Consider the following 25,374-nt stretch of genomic DNA (forward strand, 5'->3'; position numbering starts at 1 on the left):
GTATATTATAAGAAACAGTTCTTCAGTGAACATTTTAAGACATGTTCCCTTGTGTAAGACTTTCTTCAGGGTAGATACCTAGTGGTGGAATTGTTAGATTGATGGAATCCAGTTTTACTTCTTCAGTTTCCCCAGATATTGCCAAAGTAATAAATGAAATTGATAAAATTTATAATTTACATTTCAACCAGCAACCATTAAGTTTGATTTTGCCACATTGTCATCAGTGACTCTTGTTATCAGACTTATTAATTTGGACCAATTAAATGCATGTGAAATAGCTTGTCAGTATTTTAACTTGCATTTGTTTGATCACTGTCAGCTTTCACTAGGTTATGTTGCAGTAACCAAAAAACCTCCAATCTTCATGACTTTTAATAAAAATGGTTTATTTCTTGCTCATGTTACATGTGCTTGGTGGGTTTGTTACAGCTTTTTTCCATATCATCTTTATTTGTGATCAAGACTGAAAGAATAGCCTCTACCTGGGACATGCTGGTTTCATGATAAAGGGAAAAGAAAACACAGCAAAACCACACTACAGTTCTTGAATCTTCTGCTTGGAAGTGGTATATATTACTTTAACTCACATTTCATTGGCCAATTAAGTCTCATGGCCAAGGCTGATAACAAGTGGGCAAGTATGATCCTCTCATGGGAAGGATACTCAAAACCATGAAAACAGTACTGCAGCTCATATTAGGCTGGTGCAAAAGTAATTGCAGTTTTTGCCATTAAAATTAATGAGGCTGGGCACGGTGGGTCATGCCTGTAATCCTAGCACTCTGGAGGCTGAGGCAGGCAGATCACGTGAGGTCAGGGGTTCGAGACCAACCTGAGAAACATGGTGAGACCCCATCTTTACCAAAAATACAGTTAGCCGGGCGTGGTGGTGGGCGCCTATAATCTGAGCTACTCGGGAGGCTGAGGCAGGAGAATCACTTGAACCCAGGGGGCAGAGGTTGCAGTGAGCCGAGGTTGTGCCACTGCACTTCAGCCTGGGCAACAGAGTGAGACTCTTGTCTCAAAAAAAAAAAGCGGGTGGGGGGGAGGGTTAAGCATCTTGAGCATTTTTTTTTTTTTTTTTTTTGAGACGGAGTCTCGCTCTGTCGCCCAGGCTGGAGTGCAGTGGCCGGATCTCAGCTCACTGCAAGCTCCGCCTCCCGGGTTTACGCCATTCTCCTGCCTCAGCCTCCCGAGTAGCTGGGACTACAGGCGCCCGCCACCTCGCCCGGCTAGTTTTTGTATTTTTAGTAGAGACGGGGTTTCACCGTGTTAGGCAGGATGGTCTCGATCTCCTGACCTCGTGATCCGCCCGTCTCGGCCTCCCAAAGTGCTGGGATTACAGGCTTGAACCACCGCGCCCGGCCTTTTTTTTTTTTTTTAAAGATGGTTGCTTTGTCACCCAGGCTGGAGTACAGCGGTGATCTCGGCTTACTGCAACCTCCATCTCCTGGGTTCAAGCAATTTTCCTGCCTCAGCCTCCCAAGTAGCTGGGATTACAGACACATGCCACCATGCCCATCTAATTTTTGTATTTTTGGTAGAAACGGGGTTTCACCATGTTGGCCATGCTGGTCTCGAACTCCTCACCATCTTTTTATGTTTTATTTAGGTTTATATTATCACTCTGAAATTTTTAAAAATAAAGATTATTTCTCAGATTAAGGACTTTCTCCCCTTATTTCCAAGACTTACTCATGAGTAGGTGGTGAATTTTATCAAATGTATTTCTTGCATCAACTAAGAGGATCATGTATTTTTCTAACCCGCTAATGTTGTAAACTACATTATTTTCTACTGTTAAACCATCTGAATTTCTACTGTAAACTTGGTAGTGATGATTCTGCATTCATTTGTATTATTTTTGTTTAGGACTTTTGCATATATTACCTTTAATTTTCTTTTATCAAATTGTCTTCATCAGATTTTGTTATCTGGGTTGTATTCTATCCTCATACAGTTGCTTCCCTTTTATCATTACCTAGAAAAGCTTGGATAAATTACTGATGGTCTGTCTTTTGGTGATCTGGTAGAACTTGCCTTTAGAACTGTCTTGGATGGTAGCCTTTTTGGGAGAAGAGTGGAAGTGGAAGGTTGTTTTTGTTTTTTTAAATCATTGATTCAGATTTTTAAATTTTTTTCCCGAGTTAGTTATAGCAATTAATATTTTTGGTGGAGATTGTCCATTTCATCTAATTTGAAAAATTTATTGGCATGAAGGTTTTCATAGTATTCTTGCTTTGCGCATTTGATTTTTATTTCTTATTTCTAGTGTTGTTTGCATTTTTTAAATTATTGTTACTATAGATTTGCCATTATATATTTTTTCCCAAAGGAAACAACTTGGTTTTATCATTTCTATTGTATCTTTTCTATTTTGTAACATTTCATCTCATTTTGCTCTTTTTCTTTGGGTAACTGTTCTTTTTCTAATTTCTTGAGTTTAACACTTAAAACATTGCTTTCGTGGCTCTAATTTTCCCTTGAAGTACCTCTGAATGATTGTACAAATTTGAAATACAGTTGACCCTTGGACAAGGTAAGAGTTAGGGGTACCAGCCTTCTGCACAGTTGAAATTTTGCAGATAATGCTTGACTGCCCCCATATGTAACTACTAATAATCAGTTTCCTGTTGCCTGGAGCCTTTCCGATAACTTAAACAGTCAATACAATTTTGTGTGTTATATGTATTATATACTGTATTCTTACAATAAGGTAGAGAAAAGATGTTCTTAAAAAATTACAGGAAGGAGAAAAAATATATTTACTATTCATTAAGTGGAAGTAGATGGGCATTAAGGTCTCCATTTTAATTGTCTTCATATTGCCTGAGGAAGAGGAGGAAGAAGAGGAGGGATTGGTCTTGCTGTCTGTTTCTTGGTGGAAGAAAATCTAGGTGTAAGTGGATCCATGCAGTTCAGACCTATGTTGTTCAAGAGTCAACTATATAGTGCTTTCATTACCATTCAGTTTTAATTTTCTCATCCTATCTCATTTGGCCCTTCCCTTTCCTGTCCCTTCCCTGTCCCTTCCTTTCCCTTCCCTGTCCTTTTTTCTTCTTTTTTCTTTTCTTTTTTCGACAGGGTCTCTCTCTGTTGCCCAGGCTGGAGTGCAGTGGCAGTCCTTCTTGCCTCAGCCTCCAGAGTATCTGGGGCTACAGGTATATGCCACCGTGCCCAGCTTATCTTTAAATTCCTTTTGTAGAGATGGGGTCTTGCTTTGTTGCTCAGGTAGGTCTCAATTACTGGGCTCAAGCAGTTCTTCCTCCTTGACCTCCCAAGGTGCTGGGATTATAGGCGTGAGCCACTGTGTCTGGCCCCATTATGTATCATTTTTGACCACTGGATTTTTTACAGGTGTGATTTAAAATTTCCAAAATGTGTGTGCATTTGTGTTTATGTATGCATGTCTTGTGGGAAGAGAGAATGTTTTTGTTTGTTCATATTTCCAGTTTTATGTTACATCGTGGTCAGAATGTGGTCTAAATAGAGATTCTTAAATTTATTAAGACTTTGAAATATAAAGTCAATTTTTATATGGGTTCTTTTTGAATTTGGAAAGCACGGTCTTCCTATTGTTGATACCGGTTTCTAGGTCTGTCATCTTGGTCAGACAATTATGTAGGTCATGTTATCTATCTCTATTAATTGTTTAACTGCTTAGTTTATCAGTTAATAAGAGAGGTGTGTTCAAACCTTTCCTTGTAATTGTTAATTTGATAATTTCTCTTGGTATTCCTGTAAGTTTATGCTTTATAAAATTTGAGGCTAGATTATTCGATGCACACATGGATAGCCTTTTTTTTTTTAACCATCATATAATACCTTGAAATTTATTTTGTTTGATATTTATGTAATTGTACTAGCTTTATTTTGGTTAGACTTTGTCAGGACTCTCTTCTGCCTTTTGTCTTCTGCCTTTTTTTTTTTTTTTTTTTTTTGCCTTTAAACGTTGTATCCTTATGTCTTTGAGATGACTTTTTAATCACATTTGAGAATTTTGTCTTTTAGCTGGTAAATTTAAACCATTTACTTTATAGTACTACTGAGATTAGTGACTCTATTTTGCCATCTAATTTTGGATTGTCTGTTTTTCTTCATTTACGTGAATTTTCTTTTTTCCCTTTTACTGCTGCTCTTTTAGAAATTAACTATATTACAGACACACTTGAGTTACCCCCCTCCTTCCCCATCTTATTTAGTATGCATTTCATAGATCTCAGGTCTCGTTTTGGAATGATACGAAAACAACAATTTCTTATCTGTGTAACTAGTCCTTCTATGATCTACTACCTGTAGGGAATCAACTTGCTGTATTGCCTGAAGCAGAGTTGAGGTAGTATCCAAAGCAAAAAGCAGCAGTTTAGTCTTCTAATTTACCAATATTTAAATTGGTTGGGAAAGCATAGGAGTCTTTCTTTTTATGACTGTATTAATTTATCGTTAGAGTATCTTTTCATTTAATAGATGATTACTTAATATTGCTATTATAAAAATGAACTTTGGAGTACAAGACATGATGAAATAAGCTTAAAAACAGCATTTGTGTTGAGTAATCCTTTCTTTTTCTTTTGAGTTCATAGCAAAATGGAGTTTGAATAGATTTTAGTGATGCTGTACCACAGCAGATCTTAGGTACTAGCAGTTCACTTGAATTCTCAACTGTGACTTTGCATCTCAACATAGGCCATAATTCATCAATATCCTAATAGCTGTTATAACAATGCAGAAGTTATAAATTATATTCGCCATTTTAATGAATTTTCCTTTTATACAAGTTTTCCTCTTATTTTGGTTTTCCCGTTGCTTGCTTAGTATCATTAGTTTGGGTCTGTTACTCATCAGACCTGCTCTTATTTCCTCCTCAGGAGTGGAGCCCAGAGTACAGCCATCACGGGGTTGAGCAGGCTCCTCTTTCCCAGTTCCAGTATTGACCTTAGGCAGATTGGATGATATGCTGATACTGCTTATCTGTGGTTCTGTATCTCTACACCGGAAATCACTGTCTGAGGACTTTTGGGGAAGTAGTTGTGGGAAACTGTAGCTATTAATGAACTTTTGAGCACTCAAGGAAGGAGAATAGAATATGGGAAAGAAATACTTGTATTTGGTTTGAGAGAATAGATTGTTTCCATCTGTATACTCTCAGCAAAGATTGTATTTCTTCATGGCTCTTCAGAGAACTGTAGTTATTGTTTGTTCTTTTTCTTTCTATATGTACATTTGTCTAATTGTCAATTAAACCTTGATATAACATGCCCACTAAAGAAGACCTAATTGTCTTCACTTAGGGTGCTTACAACAATGGAGAGAAGTCACTCAAAGCATGGGCTGTGCAGGAAGTCATGAGGTGATAGCTTGGCTTACAGGGATCTTACAGAGTAGGGTGAGGTTCTAAAAGGCATCAAATGCCAGGATGAGAAGATTAAAACTGATCCATAGAGCACAAAGGAGCTGCTGACTAATGGACCAGAGGTTTAAAGTCATTGGTATACAGGACCTAGCAAAGTCAAGGGCACTGTTTAGATTTTGGATCATTGTGGCTAGCTACGTGGCTGTAGTAATTTAAGGGAGGGTCTTCTTTATTCACTGCATTACTTATGATGCACATCAGTGGTCTTTATAGATAATTTTTTTTGTGATGCGATTAAAATAGTGGGTATGTTAGACACTTTCCTATGTGTGTTACCTTTGGTCAACAAAAGTACTCCCTTTAAACCATTTAATGTGAATACTGCTGTATTAATGGAATTTTTTTAAAATCAAAAAACATAATTCATGGGGACATTTTGGTTTGACATCCGAACATCATCTCTGCTTCCTAGATTACTCACTATATATAGATATAATTAGTATATTCTGTATAATCTATATTAACATGTTGTTATATATTTATATGTATTTCATATGTATATCCCCATATATCTGTTCATATCCTTTCTTTCTCCCCTCATCCTCTACTTTTTATGGCTTCCTGCTTCCACATTCTTTTTCCTGTGGGCTATCAGCCTATTCTTTCTCTCCTGAACTTCAGGAGTTAGGTAAAAACAACTGCCCAAGGAACCAATACAGCACTGTTTTTAAAAACAAATCGCCATCTTTGAAATTTGTGTTCTTTTAAGGAAAGAGGGCATTTGCTAATATTAAGTGGATAAAAACTTTTTATGCCACACAGAATTTTCTGGATTCCCCAAAGCTGGAAATAATAAATGAGCATAAACATTGGGTAATAGTGCATTTTTAGAGGATGATTATATTTAAGTTAAAAAAAATACTATGGAAATGGCCCAACTTTAATGTTATTTTTGGCTTATGTAACAATAGGTTTATTGTTAAGCCATGCATTAATGTTGACCTGAGGCCTAGGCTCTCTGTGTGCATTTGTTCCAAATCTTTGTGGTAGGTACTGTTTCATTGTTGTCACTGAAAATTACAGTTTACATTCTATACTAATTTATCATCTATTGATAGTAAACTGAGATCTCAAATATTTTTTGAAAAAACTTTGAAGATTTTTTAATGAAGAAACTTTATAATTTGGTTTTTTTTGAAATGTTAATTTTTATCTCATTGAGATATTTAAATGGTATGTGCCAACCTTCTTTGGTTCCAGAGTTAAATTTTTAAAGAATTTTAGGGTGTCTCTTGGATTCTGCATGTTACAGGAACTTGACTCTAGTACTCTTTATGATATTGCTGCTAAGGTCATTTACATACTCAGTGTGTTAAAACAGCAAAGCTCTTTCCTCTAAGCGGGGGAAAAAACAATAAGGTTTAGTTGAAGCCATGGATGTAAAGTCAGGCAATCTATGTTTTCTTTTTACTCTTTGAGTATCTTGGGGGAGTCACTTCCTCTCTTCTATTCTCAGATTGCAAAGAGAGTGAAAATATTTGCTTCCTCCATTTTTAGAATTGAGCTGGTTTTACTACAACTGATAAGTCTGTGTATGTGTTTTAAAGTTTGCAAATAAGTGTGAAAGTTCCTGCAAGACTTTGGAAGCTTGAGTGAATGTGCATTCTGAGTTAGAGTTGCTCACATTTTCCTCTGGCATCTGAAAGTTGTTCCCACGTGTTGATTTTGTCTGAGAATCGAGGGCATTGTTTCTGCCCACACAGGAATGTCAGTACCATTTTTCTTAGTTATGAATAAGGCTAACAGAATGTAGGCTCTCTTCATCAGTGTTCTGATGATAAAAGTATTTCTCAGAAAGCAGAATGTGTCAAGGTCTTTTTGCCTTTTTTGTGTTGAGTTCTAGTCTCAGAAATCCAATTTGCTATCATTACTTTGAGTGTGTTTTATTTGCTTACTTGTTTGTTGTTGTTTCTTTTCACCCTCCAAGGTTGTGTTTCAGACCTATAGTACTGACGCTTACTAAGTTTACTAAACAGTTTCAACTATATATATTTGTAGAGAATCTGGAAGTTATGGCACTCTATAAGATTCCATAAAATAGTGGCAGATTTATATGTCATTTTGGGAACTGGGAATAATTTAACGGGCATGTATTACGTGCAATTTAAAATTGCAGTGACATTGGTCAAGGTGGAATGTCTTTATCCTTTTAGCTTAAAACAGGATTTAGGGTGGTAATTGTATTCAAAATTTAATTTGTATTTACTAAATGGGAAAAGACTGCCGTGCCATGTAAGTGATAGAATATTTTGGTCCAGCTTGAAGAACACGAAGAGCTCACAGCAGCAGAGCCTGGCCTCATAATCAAGTCACTCCTTAGCTGGACCTTGGCCCCCCTCCCCGCTCCCCTCTCCACACTTGGTCACGTATAACCTCAGGCTGTCTTTTGACCTCTGTTACCACTTGATTTTCTGAGTCTTCCGTTGCGTCAAGTCAGTTCTCTAATCAGACACATGCTGAGTTGCCTGGCCTTCCTTCCAGTTTCTGACTCTACCAACTCCACATTTTGCTTTCCCCATCACATGATTCCTGCCTATCTTTTCATTTCCAACTCAAATCCAGCTCTCAGAATGTTCTTTTCTTCCTTGGAACTTGTTTGCACCATTAGTTTGGCAATTAATCATGCACTGCCTTGTGAAAGACTCTCTTGTATTGCTCTGTGGAACAACTGCTAAACTCTTGTATTGTTTGATTTTTCTTATGCTGATGTTGTTTCTTCACCTGGTTTATTATTAGTTTCTTTAGAAAAATAACTTTCTTCTCTCTCCCCACAGAGTCTTAATGGAGGATTTTGCCTAAAATACTTCTCATAGAAAGTAATTTTGGATTTATTTCGCTGTACTTTCTTGTACATTTATAAAGTTTTTATCTTTCTATCCAAGATAAATGATAGCATTTGCTTATTTGTGTTCCTAAGTCTTCTCTCCATCCCCTCTAATTAGAAACAAAGATTTGGACATTTGTGTGTGTGTGTGTGTATGTGTATACACATATATATGTAATCCACCTACCCTCATCATTGCGACTGCTGTCCACTATTGCTCTGCTTTTCAGATGCTTGGAAACAGCAGACCAACTTGTTATAGAAATACTGCAAGGGCTTATTGTAAATGAAAACTACTACCTTTCTACAAAAGGTTGTGAAACTCTAGGCGTGAGAGCCATGTAGAAGTTACTGTGGTGTGACCGCTTGCCCTTTAGGGCTCACATTCACAGCCATGAGGGAATTGCAGGCTCCTGGGAGCTCTGTTCTTTCACTTCTGTTGGAGCTGCTATCAGACCAGGTTGCTTGCTGGCTAGGCGTAGGCTGGGCTTGAAGAGACTGTAATTCTTATTCTCTGCTCCTTGTTTTCTAATAATGCCTCCTCTTCTCTTGAGGAAACTAAAGAATGATAGACCATTTTATTTCTCACATTCGAGGAATTCTCCCACATGCCTTTTTCTTCTCTGCCCTTCTCCTCGTTTGGTTTCAAAACCAGGGGATTACTTTGTCTCTGCATCACTGGTGTTTTAAAAGCATTAAACTCGAAAGTAATTTCTAACTGTAAGCAGCCGTCCTGACATACTTTTGAAGAAACTATCCACCTCTTGCTGGATAGGCATGCTACACACTGGCGGCCATGCCAACTCCTTGGTGATTTACCACTTAGTAAGTTTTCACTCTTTTCAGAGGGTGGTAGTAGAGCAGGAACTAGATCTTTGAATTATTTTTCTATTTTGGAATGAAAATTACTTCAGGGTCGAGTAGGGTTAGAAATGGTGGGAAAAATTATTTTCAGAATAAAATTTGTACTTTAAAATCAATTTGGACACATTTTTGTTACTTTAAAATACATACTCACGCCAGTTAGAATGGCGATCATAAAAAGTCAGGAAACAACAGATGCTGGAGAGGAGGTGGAGAAATAGGAATGCTTTTACACTGTTGGTGGGAGCATAAATTAGTTCAACCATTGTGGAAGACAGTGTGGCGATTCCTTAAGGATCTAGAACCAGAAATACCATTTGACCCAGCCATCCCATTACTGGGTGTATACCCAAAGGATTATAAATCATTCTACATAAAGACGCATGCACATTTATGTTTACTCAGCACTATTTACAATAGTAAAGACTTGGAACCAATCTAAATGCCCATCAGTGATAGACTGGATAAAGAAAATGTGGCACATAGACACCATGGAATACTATGCAGCCGTAAAAAAGGATGAGTTTGTGTCCTTTGCAGGGACATGGATGAAACTGGAAACCATCATTCTCAGCAAAACAGGAACAGAAAACCAAACACCGCATGTTCTCACGCATAAATGGGAGTTGAGCATTGAGAACACATGGGCACAGGGAGGGGAACATCACACACTAGGGCCTGTCAGGGATTAGAGGCTAGGGGAAGAATAGCATTAGGAGAAATACCTAATGTAGATGACAGGTTGATGGGTGCAGCCAACCACCATGGCACATGTCTACCTATGTAACAAACCTGCACGTTCTGCACATGTATCCCAGAACTTCAAGCATAATTTTAAAAAAATATGTAGGCAGTGAAATTTAAAAAATCTTTGCCAGAGTTCATCAAATGAAGGGATTTAATCTAATTACTCTCTCATGCAACAACGTTTATCAATATCTTTTGTTAAATCCACTGTGTTTAGAATCATTCTGTCATCATTACTGTTTTATTTCTAGTCTTTGATTTCTCTTCTGTTGCCTTCTATTCTTCTGAACAAATTAAAGATGATGCTACTGACGTAGTTTTTGTTTTTCAGCTGTCAGGAAATTTTACCGATTATTTGGTTTCCTCATCCTACCTCCAACTTCCCAGCTTTCAGGCATGATATGGGGGACAGGGATTTGGGAATATTGTCTCCACCCATGAATGTTGTTTAATTTATCGCACAAAAGCTGGGGTTAGGTTCATTCTTTTCATCCATTGCTCAGCAGAAGCACACCCTCTGTGGCCAAGTGGAAAAGTGGACAGAAGTTATCATTAGTATTTATAGCACTATAACATAAAATGCCAGCATTTGGAGCTTAAAGGGATTGAATGTGGTATAACATAATAAAATATAGTCGATAAAAATCCCTGGATTATTCAGAAAATAATTTTATGATGCAAGGTGGCTAAATGATCAAAGCACTGATAAATGATCTGTCAGTTTGCTATTTAAATATTCATTTAATTATGTTCTGCAATGGAGTTATACATTAACTCTGAACTGTGTTAGGAAAATTATGATTAGGAGTATTAATTTATCTTTTATTTTGTTTTGACTCTTGTATTCTGGAGAGTCACCTGATGACAAAACTCCATTCTGTCTGGTAATCAGACTACATCTCGTAAGTGTACTTCATTTGCAGAATATGCCATTTTAACCCGTTTTGACATTAAGCCTGATTTTATGCATCAGTCTAGTTATTTGCACAGAGGGGAAACTTAATCTGAGTGTTACCACCCTCTACTTGTTGTATTCATTGACATCTCCTTCCAGATTTCTGTCAGCAGCAATTTCAAGTGAATCAAATAGGACTGCTCTTGTAAGCTATTCTTTTGTAGCACAGAAAGCCTGTATGAATCAAATGTCAAAATTCATTCTAGGCAAATAGTTTACAGAGAATGTGCTAGCCTACAGAAGTTTGCTGCTCATGGTTTTTGAATAAGTTTTCATGGAAATATGGTACTTAGCAACTTTTATGAAAGATATTTTTAAAAATTGGTGTTTGCCTCTGGCTAGAAGTTTGATACCAGCCTCTTCATTATCTAACAGTTATAGTCAGTTCTCCATCTTTTAAAATAGATTATAATTCTTTACAGACTTAAGCCAAGTCTTGCTGTTTAAAGTGAGTAATAGAAAAAGTTGGACAAAAATCCTGGGTTTTCATTTTTAAAAAATTAATGACAAGGTTGCTAGTCTCCCTTAGTGATGATATATAATTTTTAAGAAAAATGAGAAATTAAGGAAGTCATATTTTTACACTATTTTACAAATTTCCTCTCAAAATAGTATTTATTTAAATATATCCTGTGAGTTCAGAAATAATTTTTATCCCCAGACATTGATTTGGTTCCTACTTGGGCTGAGAAGATAAAAAGAAAAGTATGAGGTGTTATTTTTCCTTTTACTTACGAATTTTACTTTGAGAGCTAAGCTTTACATATAAAACAGTAATAGCAGGTGTATATACACACACACATAAACATATGAGTAAAATTGTTAAAGTATTTTTTATAGTTCTGTAAAGTAATATAAAAGCACAGAAGTGCCAAGTTACTATAGACTGGAGTTGGTATGCATGCCTTCATTGAGGAGAAACTTTTGGATTTCAAAGAATGATATATTTACGGCTGAGTGCGCTGGCACATGCCTGTAATCCCAGCACTTTGGGAGGCCGTGGCGGGCGGATCACACTTGAGGTCAGGAATTTGAGACTAGCCTGGCCAGTGTGATGAAACCCCATCTCTACTAAAAATACAAAAATTAACTGAGCATGGTGAAGGGGCACCTGTAGTCAGTCTCAGCTACTAGGGAGGCTGAGGCACAGGAATTGCTTGAACCCATGAGATAGAGGCTACAGTGAGCCAGGATCATGCCACTGCACTGCAGCCTGGGCGACAGAGTGAGACTCCATCTCAAAAAAATATATATATACACACACACATATATTTATATATATATATATATATGGAAAACTCAGCTATACTTAACCTGTTACATTTTTCATTTGAAAATTGCTTAAATAGTAGAATCTAAGCAAAAATTGGGGGTTACAAGAAAAGGTTTTAATATATCCTTGCATATCAAGGATGACATAAAAAAATGTACCATAAACATTCGTTCAGGGCAAACCACCTTCCTGACTTTACAGGGCCAGTGTTGCCATTTTTGATCCGGGCTTTCTTTGGCTTGGCATTAACTAGGAATCTTCCATCTTGCAAAACCAGTGTATTTATTGGAGTTTAAATAAATTAAGCTCTTTGCTTCTGCTAAATCATATGGAGAAGTGGGTTCCCACCCATGGGAAAGAAAGCATAAAATACAAATGCACTGATCCGGTCTCCTGTCCTTTTTCAGTCTGCTTATCCTAATTTTGCTGGTCGCAGGTTCCTTGTGTTGGGGGAAGAATCCATGTGTGCATCTGTACACAGTAACATGCACACTCTGCGTTGTCTTAGAACAAATTCTTTAGGGAGCAGAGCTAAGTGTGCATGTTCATTCTACCATCTTTAATTGGAAGTCCACTTTCTCTTCTAAAAGTTGAACAATGAGCATGTTTTATCACATACTAAAATAAAGTGGACTCTTCCTCTGAATATAGCACATGTCAAAGTTACCATTAGGCTGTCTGGGTATCTTCTAAAAAGACTTTTGATTGTGGTAGCTTTAGTAGCATCTGTTTTGACATAGTTCTTTGTTTTCTTGCAGATGCTTCTCAGTAGTTTTCATTTTCTTGCCTTATTATTCCCTGTAGGTGTCTAGATAATCCATTTTATTTTGCATGTGTGTTTAATTGGGGAGTGGGTCTTAGGAGATGAAAGAGGATAGAAATGCTTTTCTCCTTAAAATATGTTATTTGGGGCCAGGTGTGTTGGCTTACACCTATAATCCCAGCACTTTGGGAGGCTGAGGTGGGCAGATCACGAGGTCAGGAGTTCGATACCAGCCTGGCCAACATGGAGAAACCACACCTCTACTAAAGATACAAAAAATTAGCCAGGTGTTGTGGCGTACTCCTCTAGTCCCAGCTACTGTGGAGGCTGAGGCCGGAGAATCACTTGAACCCTAGAGGCGGAGCGGCAATCACGCTACTGAACTCCAGCCTGGGCGACAGAGCGAGACTCAGTCTCAAAAAAAAAAAAACAGTTATTTGGGTTTTTGGCAAATAATAGGTGCAATTCATTTGTTACTCACTTGGTTTGGGTCATTATTTATCATATATAGTTTTGTGGCTTTGTTCATTAAGCATTTCTGGAGCAAGCATTGGTGATACCATGAGGAATTTGTAGTCTCCTCTGACCCCTGGTTGGAGCCTGTGCAGTAAAGGGGAAAGGATTCGTTCCTGTGTTCGTGGTTGGATTTCACACTGATTTACTTTTCTATTTCTTGGTGCTTTTCTCCCTTAGACTTTCATGTTACTAGTTCCATGATGACATCCAGGTGTTCCTTTATAGTATTATAATACAAAAAAAAAAAAAAAAGTTCTATGCTTCCTGACTACTTTTTCTTCCTCTGGAAACAAAATCCCTACTTTTTCAAATTTAGCAGATAACCTAGAGAGGATCAGCAGTTTGAGTGAATGACTTTAGTGTGTGAATTACCTGTATTGCCTTCTAAGAGATATTTGCATTTTAAAAGAAGATACCTGTTTACTCTAAAGAATCTAGTGGTTGAATTCTAGTGGTAGAATTTCACTATTGAAGCCAAGAGAAGTGAAAAAATAAAGGCAGTTTGGGGTGGGAGGAAGGTCAAGGGCTGGATTTTTGGCATCTTTGGATCAGGTGGTCACACTACCAGTAGTACAGCCTTTTTGAAAGGCACGGTTCAGGGCCATGTTCACCCAGAGCTGCTTAACTTCCCTGCTTCTGAATTCCTAGGTTCTTTCTGATGCCTCACAATTTCCTCCTTACATAGTTGTAGCATTTTTTGTGTATGTGTGTTTTAAATCAAGCGAGACCTTAAAGATTCACCCAGCCAGGTCCCCCTCCTTCCACACTCCAGTGGTGAACAAAGACCTTGTTGTCACTTTGTCTTTTATTTTACTTTGTTAGTCATCCACCAGGAACGAAAAGCTTTTACTTGGAAAAAATGTCAAATTGAGTAGAAACACTGTTGCCCCAAGTAGATCAATGTTTAAAAACTGAGATATCTCAAAATGAACTGGATTTTTCCCTAGATTGCCCAGAAGTTGCTTGTCATCAAATTCAAGAATCAGAAATTCAGATGGTGAGGTATAAGGCAACTACTGTTGTTAGGAAACTCATCGAGACCTCTCCTTAGTCACATCCTATCTCCCTCTGCTTTACAACCATAATAAAGTAAGCATTTAAGTGATTAAGATTATTCTGCATTGTAACTTGTCTTCTCCTTTGGTTAGTTGTTGAAAGAGTAAGCACTCCTGGCTAGTAGAGGTAAGAACAGTTTGAGTGGGTTTGGCTTGTGATAAGATGTAGTAGGATCTCTAGTCATCTTGTGTTTTTTCACCTGATGATTTCTTTCACAAAGGTAGACTCAGATATAGTTGTCATTGAAAATTGTCAGATAAATCTTATTTTATCAGGCTGTGTTAATCTTTTTTTTTTTGAGATGGAGTCTCACTCTGTCACCCAGGCTGGAGGCTGGTGGCACGATCTCCACTCGCTGCAACCTCTGCTATCTGGGTTCAAGCAGTTCTCCTGCCTCAGCCTCCCAAGTACCTGGGATTTCAGGCACCTGCCACTGCACCTGGCAATTTTTTGTAGTTTTCATAGAGATGGTGTTTCACCATCTTGGCCAGGCTGGTCTTCAACTCCTGACCTCGTGATCCACCCGCTTCGGCCTCCCAAAGTGCTGGGATTACAGGCATGAGCCACTGCGCCTGGCCAATCATTTTTTTAAAAAAGAATTTTAAGTGAATAATTGAGCATTTGATTTATTATCCTGGCTTTTCTATCTGGGTCTTTGAAAGGGACAAAAGGAGCACATATACTCCATGGGATGTAGCCTGGCCAGATTGAAAACTGAAAATTGCTGGATTTGGAGTATGCGGGCAGATAGTTGTATGCTGGGACAGGGATTCTCTTTGCTGACTGCCTCATTTTTAAGCTTTTAAAGATTTGTTGGTTAAGCTTTTAAAAAAATTTTAGGGTTTTTAGGACAATGAAGTTACTCTGTATGATGCTATAATACATGGTGGATACGTGTCATTGTACATTTGTCCAAACCCATAGAATGCAGACACTGAGAGTGAACCCTGACATAAACTGTGGACTTAGGGTGATAACGACATGTCAGTGGAGGTTCACCAGTTGTAACGACTGTACCCACTGTGTAGGGGATGTTGCTGATTTTCCCAATGGGGGAGGTTATGTGTATGTGAAAGCAGGGGATATAGGGAAAACTTCTGTACTTTGCTCAATTTTGCTGCGAACCTAAAACTGGTCTAAATAAAAAGTTACAGATGCCCAGGATTCTCTTTTGTAGATTCTAATTCAGTGGATCTGATGCCAGCTGGAGCATCTGTGCAGCCAGAGTTAAGAACTGCTTTGAGAGGCCTCATGTTAAGACTGTAGGAGGTCTTATTAAGTGTATATTTGGGTTCATTTACTTCACAGCTGTTTGCTAACTCTAATTGGTAGCTGAAGTTGGTTATGATTTGTTTGGAGCAATGCCTAGGACATTGTAAGGGCTTGACAAATATTAACTATAATTTTTATTGTTAAAATCCTGAATATATGTTTTTCTCAGGATTTGACCAGCTTTCTTAAATTTCTGATGAAAATACTTAAGTTCTATGCCTTGGATAAATTCCTAGTATTCTTATATTTTATCACTATATGGCTTAGAAGGGCCATAATGTAAACGGATGCCACTTATATATTCACAGTGACTTTGTAATTTAAATAACTTGGTTAGATTGAAAAATTAAACCCTATTTAGTACTTTTACAAGTAAGAAAAACCTCACAAGATTTAAAAATAATATATTTTATCTTGTAATTTTGAATAAACCAATCCCTAGCGTCCAAGGGCTTATCCTTTTGTTGGAGGGTCAGAAGAGAGACGTTGGCTATAACCAGTTGTGTTACAAAAATGTAGAATGTCAAAGGTGAACTTATTTCCCACTGAAATAAACTCTAAGAGTAGAAATACTTGTTTTTTGCAGATGAGAAATTGCAAATTTAGCAGGCTAGTTAGCAGCTGTTCACTTACAGCAAGCGAAGGTTTAGATAGTTCTTCCTTATAAGCTAGAATACTATTCCATTAAACTTTTATTACCAAAGGAAGGCATTTATGGAATGCCTGCAGGGCTGTATTTTATGAATGACTGAGCAACTGACATATACTAGAACTGACAGAGGTGTTTATTGTTTTGTTTAAACAAAAAATACATTTTTATGTACAATTTGTGGATATTTACATGTCATCAAATATAGTTTTCTTAACAAGCTTTAAGATCCATTGCTCTGGGGCTTTTTTGAGGTTTTCCAGAGGTTGGCTTTGGGTTTGCTGTGGAGCTAGAACGTAGGTGTGAGGAGTGGGAATTGGTTCCTGGAATAGCCTTCTGCACACCTGTTTGGATATGTGGAGATAGAAATCCTCCAAGTGGGCACACCCTAGTCTACTAGCTGATTCTTGTGTCTTGAAAACTATTGAAAATTTCTGGGCTGCAGGAGATAAAAACTACAACTGCCTAAGAAATAAATTTGTGTGTGGTTACGAATGAGATATTAAAAGGTTAATATTGTTTAAAAACTAGCATTCATTTTCTTTGTTAAAAAAAAAAGGGCCATATCATAGACTTCAACTTGTTGACAGTGTGATTTTATGTGTGTGTTAATAATGTTGGTAGCAGGATTTCAGATTTTTTTGGTGCCATTTTCCACTTAGCATAAACATGAAATACATTTTCCCATCTTGTTTGAGCTTACCAGGTTGCTTATGAGATTAATTGTATGCTCAGTTAAGAATTCCAAAATATTTCAAAACCCAGCAGACTGGAGTGGAAGAACATTCCATTGAATACTGCTCTTGATGGGCTTGGAAACATCGTGCTCGTGAAATAAGGATCTTACTTTATAACATTTAAGAAGGGCAAGTACCTCTCTCCTTGAGGAGTCAAAGTGTCTATGTGATTTTATTAAAGGTGAACCTCTGTGCTTCTAGCTTTACTAGGATTTCCTTTTAAATTTTTGCAGGTTACAGTTACTGAAGGTTATCTTTGCAGTCTGTTCTAGTCTAGTGTGTGTTTTTCTCAGTAGCAGCTTTTTAATTTTAATTTTTAGCAACTGAAACTATATTGAATGAATGGTATTTTGTGTCATTCCTGTCAATGGCACTGCAAAATTCCCCCAGTATTCTCTCATAATCCTCTGAATCCTGTGGAATGGAAAAGATGTGGCAATCCTTAATGAACTGTGAGAAATTTTCCTTTCTCCCTCCCTTCCTTTTTTTTGGTTTAGTCTCTAAGGAAATAGTATACAAGAAAAATTTCTTTATAGTGACTTGTAAGAAACCAACATGTTTAAATAAATCTGATATCTGTCTATCTTGTTTACTTGTATACATGTATACAAAGTTTTCCTGATTAATGAAAACTAAGTTTGAAAAAACTTTTTCAGTTACTAAAAAAATTTTAAAAAGGGATGGGTGCTGTGGCTCATGCCTGTAATGCCAACACTTTGGGAGACCAAGGTGGGAGAATTGCTTGAACCCAGAGGTTTTCGAAACCAGCCTGGGTAAGATGATGAAACCCCATCTGCCTCTTCCAAAAAATTTTTAAAATTAGCCAGGCATGGTGGCATGCACCTGTAGTCTCAGATACTCAGGAGGTTGAGGCAGGAAGGACATTTGAGCCTAGAAGTTTGAGGCTGCAGTGAGCCAGGATCGTGCTACTTCACTCCAGCTTCAGCAACAGAGCGAGATCCCGTCTCTTAGAAGAGAAAAAAAAAAAATGTAAATGTATTTGTCTTCTATATTTATGTATGTACATGCATATGTTTGTATATTATATATAATATGTATCTTTTTTAAGTATTTGGGAGAAACATTTTCAAACTTAATTCTTATTAATGATCAGGGAAACTTAAGAATCTTCCTTTACTATATAAATGTCTCATTTACTACTGGAATTATGTTTTTAACACACACACAAAATTGACCAGGGTTTCTTTTTCCTGGGGTTTGAATGAAGTTTGGGAAAGAGATATGTTGACAGCTCCCTTAGATTGGTAAGCAAATAATTATCTGATAAATCACAGCCTTGGATAATTTGAGACACTCTATTCTTCGCTAAGGTTTTATAGGATTCCCATCCTCCTTCCCCAACAATGTATCAGTTGTTGTGTTTGCTCTGTGCATACCTTTCTTTCCTTGGCCTTTTATATTTGCATAGTGTAGTTTGGAGCTAGTGCAAAATACATAGCTTCAGGGCAGTAATGTATAGATTGCATTGTGCGCTTCCCATCATCGTCTCCTTGGCACACAATAACTGCAGTGTGGAGGGCCCTACACAGAGACAGTGATGGTGTTTATAAAACGCCAGTGGTGTGTGGCGTTCACTACAATCTGCCGGGTAAGCAGTTGCACAAATTCCTCCAAGTTGAGAGGCCTCCAGAAATGTCATGTTTTGGCCTCAGTGTTGAATGCCACAAATAACAGCACAGGCATGGGGGACTTTGCTCAGCCTCTCAGATTCCAGCCTACCTTCCTTTGGCTGCATCTACAGTAGATTTCATTGCCTCTTTTTCTTTTTAAATGAAAGTTCCCAAAAGCTAGCATTCTAATTTTTGAATAATGTATTTTGAGCCCATCTAAATTGTCTTGTTTTTGTCTATTTTCTTTGGGTATCTATAATATAGTATGTAGGTTTTTAAAAAAACTAAAATTCTGATACCTGGAAAGGAGACCAAAGAGCTTTTTTTGTTTGTTTTTTAAGAGTTTTCAACCCATTAACTTTATATTGCTAGTGAGTGGTATAAGTAGGGTTAGGGAGAGGCAGACAGAGGAAAAATAGATAGCTAAGCTTGTTGGTATTTAATATAGAAAGTTATATTCAAAATATTTTTTTTGAAGTATGTTTGGCAAGTTTTATTAACAGTTGCATGGTTTTTATTGTTTAATAAACTTGATGTCATATTATCAGAATAGAGATTGACACAGGTTGTACTTTATGAAGATTCTACTGTAAGAACAGAAACACAGCAAAGACATGCTTTAGGTAGCAAGAAGAAATGACAGCGAAAGTGATGTCTTAGTGAAGGAATGTGCAAGACTAGGAAACCCCCCGTCCCTTCTGCACAAAGATGAGGTATGGCCTACTCTTAAGAGGAAAGGGCAGATTGGCTTTTTTGCTCATGTCATTCCTCTAGTTCCCAAAACGTATTTGGAAATGCCCCAGTTTACTAAGGAAGAGTATAAGCACAATGTAGAATTGTGAAAATGAAGTGTTGATCTATGCTGGTCTTCTCCCAGAAACTAGTTAGCATCATGTGTTTGGTTTAGGTCCTTGAACATTACGGGTTGGTAGTCCATGAGCTAGATAAGGAAGATTGTGTAAGAAACCAGAAGGCCTGAATTCTAGACTCAACCCTGTCAACTTTTTGACTGGGCTTATGGCATTGAACCATTCCACCAGCAGATATCTTTTGGCCTACTAGTCACTAATTACTCAGTAGGAGGCATTGAAGTAAGATGTCCTTTTTCTTAAAGAACTCAATGTCTGAAAGTAATAAGTATCAAAAGGAGTAGAGTAGAAGAATAAGTGCCATAGATGTGAAATAATGCTCTCTTAAAGGAGAATGATGTAATATTGGGAGATTGGAACAGGCTTCATAGGGAAGGATAATTTGGAGATTTGTATACAAGTAGAAGTAGTTTTGACATTTGTAAATATATCAGGAGAAAAAATTAGAATATGTCTTGATAAGTCAGTAAGTGGTTCTCTTTATCTGGGGCAATACCCCAAAATTGCTGTGACAACTAAGGAAGCAACTACGTGTACTAGTATCGTAGGTCCAAGTTATGAAGCAAAATTATGTGTATATTTTGCTTGGTTAACAAATGTATATTTGTAGTCCTTTTATACAGTAGAATTCAAGTTGTTGTTTATTTAAAAAAAAAAAAAAAGCAATGTTAATGGGAGAAAATTACTTTCCTGGATGGAAGTGTGGAATATTAGTGTATATTAATAGCACATATAATAATTTATTTTAACTGAAATTCAGAAAATCAGACTGAAAAATTAGATAAACTCTCTATAACCTTATTTTTCTTATTTGTGAAATAAGGAAGTTTGCTTAAATAATGGAAAACTTTAAAATCATATTTAAAATCAAGTATTATTTTAGAGCAGCTCAAAAAGGTCTTGTAATTTCAGCTGGCTTTAATGAATCCATGTAATAAGCCAAACATTTTATTGATCACTTTAAACATACTTCATTTAATTCTCTCATCACCATTCTAAGGTGGGTACTTTTAAAGAGAGGAAACTGAGGCACAGAGAAGTTACGTAACTTGCCGTGGTTGCAGAGCTGTTAAGAGTAAGGCTGGGGGTCAAGCCCAGGACACTGTGATTATACTGCAGTACTTTTCTTCCATATTGTTAAGAATTGGTGATTCTCAGGAAAGATGGAACATACCAGAATCTGGGGGGAAAGGAAGAACTATTTTGAAGAACAATTTCAACTTACATGCCCCCGTACATTTTTATGTGCTACCATTATGCATTGTATCTTGGTTCTTCACCCCCACCCCAAAGAGAATTATTATTTATGGAGTGTGTTGTGAACAATGTCAAGACAAAGTTGTGAGCCACTCGATGGTGTTGCTGTCTGAGCCGATCCAATCGAGTTTGATTGCACATTAGTGCTGTAAATGTTGTAACCTGGAACATTCATATGTAGCATTTAATGTGTGTCACCTGATAATCTGATGCTTTTTAGAATATAAGAAGAAATGTGCTACTTCTTTGGTTTGCGTTTTTGAATAAGCCTCCAAAGCACATCTATTTTAGGTTTCTTAGAAGTGACTTTTCTGTGTTGTTTTGTTACAATTTTCCTTCTCAGTCCTTCTTTTTATTCCCTAGTTTATGTTTCATTCCCTCTTGTCTTGATGACTTTATTATAGCTATTTTAAAAAATGCATGTTAGAACCATTTATATGTTGAGTATAAATAATAAATTAGTAGAATAAAATTATTGTAGATTAATAAATTTTATTAATTTTGCTAGGGATTCTTTGAGCTTTCTTAATTTGAAGTTTTATAGCATTGTTTCTTTTAATACTGCCTTTCCCTTATTCTCTCTCGTCTCCATCTAGGACTCTGATGAGATATTTGTAGACCTCTCATTCTGTTCTCCATGTCTGTGAAGTTCTTTCATATTGTCCTTCCCTTTGTCTTTCTCAGCCACATTCTGGATAGATTTTTTCAGATCTGTCTTCCAGTTTACTGGTTTTCTCTTCAGCTTTGTCATATCCTGTCCATTTGGATTGTAATTTAGTTACTATATAGTTTTCATTTCTAGGTGTTTTATTTGATTATTTTCAAAAACTACTTTTTTATAGTCACTTTTTCCTTAGTCATATTTTAAAATATTTCTTATAAACACATAAAACATATGTATTTTGTTTTGTACTTGATAATTCTATTATGTGCAGTCTCTGAAGATCTGATTCTGATACTGTGTCTCTCAATAATGGTGTCTGGTTTCCTTGTGGTTTTGTGATTTTTAAAAGTATGTTTTTTGAGATTTTTGTTTATGAGAATTTCTTGCTTCTCCCAGGCAGCTGGGCACATCTAATCTTGGACCAGTTTAAACTGGATTCTCTTTTGGCATTTTTGAATCAAACAGATGTGAATACCAGTGTCTACGTCTGCATTAGAGTCAGATGGTGTTACAGGTTGAGTATTTTTTATCTGAAATGCTTGGGACCAGAAATGTTTTGTATTTCAAGTTTTTTTCAGATTTTGTAATACTCGAACAGTCAAAATCAAGAAATTGGGAATCTGAAATGCTCCAATGAGCATTTTCTTTGAGCATAATGTTGGCGTTGAAAAACTTTTGGGTTTTGGAGTTTTTTGTATTTTTGGTTTTTGGATTTGGGACGCTTAACCTGTAATTCTTCCCTACCTCATTTCTTGAGGTGTGGTCATTAAAACAGTAATTCTGTTGTAGAATACATTAGTAAATGTTGTATTAAAAAATAGTGGGCTCCTTTGCTAAATAGTTTTGGGAAACATCAGGTTTCCCAAGTGAAAGAAATAATGGGAAACAGGGTTTTTGCATTGCAGAACTCCTCAAGGTGTCTGTTATACAAATAGGTGTTTTGATGCTCAGTAATCATATGCAACAAGCAGAATTTTTCTTCTCCCACTCTGCTGCTCTGTTTGGGAATGAGGGGTGTATATAACTCATGGGACAAGTGGGACCAGTGGAAAATAACTTTGGCAAATATAGGTTGGCCTCCTGATACTCTTGGCTTCTGCTAATTGCCCTTCTCGCTGTCTTGCCTACTGTGTTTACACCACTTTATGACTGTGTGTGTATGTGTTTGTGTTTGTGTTTGTATGTGTGTGTGTGTGTGTGTGTCTTGTATTTAATCTGCCTGAGGGAAGTCATGATTGTATCTGCTGTTCCTTATCCCCAGAATAAAACATTGTCATTGTGCAGAGCTCTTGTATCAGGCTATCTCGTAGGCCACTGGTCACTTTTCTTTGAGCCAGTTGGGCCAAGTACCTAATTATGTCCAAATTGGTAGATACATAATACTTTATTTTTGGCTTCCCATTCATTCTTTTTCTCTGCCAGTTGCATATAAATTTCCTAAGACCATGTTTGTCGTGTTCATTATTGATTCCCCGGTATCTTAACATAGGAACTGACACATATGGGTCAATATAGATTGAGTGTTAGCTTGGCAAGCCCTCACAGTCATCGGAGAGTCAGACAGGGTAACCAGCAGTCATATCGCATGGCTTGTTTATTCTGGATGGCTTCCTTTTTTCATTTTACTGTATCCTCCAGTATCTTTTGAACAGAAATTGACTCAGTCTCTGTAAACATCCAAAGTAAAAAGTAAGCTCTATAAACATACATCCAAAGTAAAAAGTAAGTTATTTTGAATATCTGTCTTCTCTACCTCAAAAAATCATTTCCTCCTCTAAGATTCACTTCAGGTATCATATTCTTGGTGAAGCTGTGATTTCTGTTAGTCACATTTACTCATTCCATTCCTGGTGTTGCAGTAGCACTTTGTACATCGCTCTCTCAACATGTGCTTCATGGTGTTGTTGCATTTTTGCTTTTCCTTCCAGATTTTGAGTTCATTGAGGGTGGAGAGGCAGATGGAAGCTTAAGTAACGCGTATGTGCAGTCAGGATCTCATCAAGCATTGAGAATATCTGTTTCCTGGAGACAGAAGGAAAGACTAGTAGAGAAGCAGGCTTAGCATCCAGATTTTGGTGTTTGTTAGATGTGGACTAGTGAAGGAATAGTTGACAGTAGAGTACTGCTATGGTTGGTTGAGGCGTATTCCATCTCACTGGGTTAATTTTATTGTCACGTGAGCTCTGAGGTAGTTATTATCCTCATTTTACAGACAAGGAGACTAAGTGGTTTTCTATTGTCACACTGGTCCAGTAATAGTAAATGCTTACAAAATGTTGAATGATAGAGGAACTAGGTCCGATAGAGGAACTGGTCCAGCCGTCATGCTGATACCTCATGTACTGCATACCAACACCAAATTGTAGTGGTGAGCTGTGTGGGTGTTTTTTCCTCTTAATCTTGTAGGGAAATTCTGCCCATGAGGGCATGTTCCTGTTTTTGAAATGGAAACCAATGAGAACGTGTGAATTATTAATAAGAATTGACTTGAAGCTAGTGTTGGAATTGCAGTATGTTTTCTCCTTGAACCGAGGTGTATCGTTGTAGACATCAGTTGTCTTAAATATCCTTTTTACCCTAATTTCAAATAGCATCATAACCAACTGTTATGTACTGAAACTCTTTTAGTACTCACCACACCTCCTATAGTATCTGCTACTTGTTATCCCCATTTCACAGATGTGCAGATTAAGGTAAGCAGACATTAAGTGTCTTGCCATGGGTCACATAGCTTGTAGGTAGTGAAAGTGTATTTAGAACTTTGGTGTTTGACATACAGAGCCCAATACTCTTATTCTCTACACTGTATTTGTATATACTTTTAATATATAGACAAACAAGCACATATCTATCTTAAACATGCTCGTATTTTAATTGACAATTAAATCCTGATTGTGAACCTATAATATGTATATGGCACATTGCTTTATTTTTAAATTTTTTATTATTTATGTATTTATTTGTTGAGACAGGGTCTCACTGTCACCAAGCCTGCATTGCAGTGGCGTGAACACAGCTCACTGCAGCCTCTGCCTCCCAGGCTTAAGCAATCCTTCCACCCTAGCCTCCTGAGTAGCTGAGACTACAAGCACACACCACCACACCTGGCTAATGTTTGTATTTTTTGTAGAGATGAGGTTTCACCATGTTGCCCAGGCTGATCTCAAACTCCTGAGCTCAAGTAATATGCCTGCCTCAGCCTCCCAAAGTGCTGGGATTACAGGCGTGAGTACCACACCTGGCCTTACACTGCTTATTATGTTGAAATAATGTAATCTGTGTGGCATTCTCCTTCTTCCCTTTACAATTTGATGCAATTCTATTCTTTTCAGAAATGTTACCATAAGAGGTTTAATAACAAAAGTACCAGATTCTCCTCCTCAAGATATATATGTGGGGAACATTAATTTTCACACACTGGCTGAACTAGTACACATTTTAATAGTGAGAGGGCATTTGTTTTGAGGATGGAAAAGTCTGATGGCTTTTTCTTTTTCACTAGCAGTCCATTGGTGGCTTTTATCAGTGCATCTGGGGAGGAGGCGTGTGTCTGACCTGACCTCACAGTTGGGTTGTTCCAGGGGTGTGCATCTTAATTGGAAATGAGTCACCACTCTGCTTATGTTTTGCCATTGATTAGACAATGAGCTTTTCTTCTATGCCTGTCAAAGGCTCTTACATCTCTGTTCACAGCAGCTTCTTAAATTAAAAAAAAAAAAAAATATATATATATATATATATATTCGAGGTAAAAATATGTTAAGTCCTTAGAGGCAGTTGATTTCTTGTCCCACTTCCATTATCTTGTATTTTTAGAATTTATCCTAAGGAGCGAACACCATATCGTTCTCTAGGAAATTGTAAATAGGAGCATAGCTCGT

General features: G+C 37.2%; 1 protein-coding gene across 26 annotated transcripts in view; it reads left to right on the plus strand.

Annotated features, from left to right (window-relative positions):
* EPB41L2 (erythrocyte membrane protein band 4.1 like 2) overlaps nucleotides 1-25,374 on the plus strand; it is a 226,669-nt gene that overhangs the window by 113,090 nt on the left and 88,205 nt on the right. The gene's annotated exons all lie outside the window — the stretch shown is intronic.

Source organism: Trachypithecus francoisi, unplaced genomic scaffold (assembly GCF_009764315.1).
Source record: "Trachypithecus francoisi isolate TF-2019V2 unplaced genomic scaffold, Tfra_2.0 Lachesis_group15, whole genome shotgun sequence".
Classification (NCBI taxonomy): domain Eukaryota; kingdom Metazoa; phylum Chordata; class Mammalia; order Primates; family Cercopithecidae; genus Trachypithecus; species Trachypithecus francoisi.